The sequence below is a fragment of the Phyllobates terribilis genome, unplaced genomic scaffold, assembly GCF_046119375.1.
Source record: "Phyllobates terribilis strain yellow unplaced genomic scaffold, ASM4611937v1 Scaffold_12__6_contigs__length_324123572, whole genome shotgun sequence".
Taxonomy (NCBI): domain Eukaryota; kingdom Metazoa; phylum Chordata; class Amphibia; order Anura; family Dendrobatidae; genus Phyllobates; species Phyllobates terribilis.
In genome coordinates this window covers 10,326,460-10,327,560 of record NW_027362772.1, presented here as the reverse complement: position 1 = coordinate 10,327,560, position 1,101 = coordinate 10,326,460, and positions in this window count along the sequence as shown.

Here is a 1,101-nt window from a genome sequence, read left to right as displayed (position 1 = left end):
TGTCTTATATAAAATTCATTACCCTATAAAGGATGTTCCTTAATATATTTTCCAGGAAAATCCATTTTGGTTTAGTTTTTTTATGTTTTAGTGCGAGTCTGTAAAAATGGCGTAATACCCTGACAACATTGTTGACAGCAGTGACCTGGGAGCCAGAAATGCTTCCAGGGGTCTTCCCCATGCTGTTCCCATGTCATTTGAGCACTGTTCTGATCAATTTGGGCAATTTTTAGGCCCTCTGCAGACCGCCGGGTGGAGCCGCCGGAAAAATGCTTGAGTTTCCCATAGACTTACATTGGGCTCGTTATTCGGACCGAGCACTCGAGTATTCCAATTTGCTCGACCCGAGCATTGAGCACCCGAGCATTTTAGTGCTCGCACATCATTAGTCCAAAGCGGAAGCTACTGATCTATACACATGCTGCGGGATTATAAATACTTTATTTCGAGTAAAGTTATTACAGTATTATAACCATAATCAGCAGGTTCTGTCTGAGACACCGTGGTTCTTCATCAGAGAGTATGGAGCAGAGCCGTGTGTGTATGCTGTATACAGCTGTATACTCCCCAGGTTCGGCTCTTTATCAGACTGTAGAAGAACTGACACTGGACACTCGCTAAATCTGCGCTCGGCCGTCTCTTGTTTCTCGCACAGATATTGATGACATAAGATGGAGTCAGACGAACCCTCCTACAAAACCTGATAAAGTCATTACTACAGGACTGGATGAGAAAGGGATTTATTCTACAAGAAACGCTGGGGCCACAAATGAGAGAATCGGGGCCCCGTGGCTGGATACTCCGGGCCCCCAGCGTGTTAGGAGCAGACGGGGTCTTTGTCCCTGGAGCTTCTCTGCTCGGTATAATGAGACTCTGATCTTTTCTTATAAAGAGGGTTTGAGTAGAATAGAAGCTGAATATGAGGACCTGGTCTGATCTCTATGTCCTTGTGTACAGAGCTATGGAGACAGCGCTATGCTCTGTATAATAGATGTCGCTGGAGCCCTAATATTCCTGTACAGGGGTCTCTAGAGCTAATCTTACCCCAGCATTATGGAGTGGGAGAAGGGAATTGGGGACATTTTATTGTAATTTCCCGTT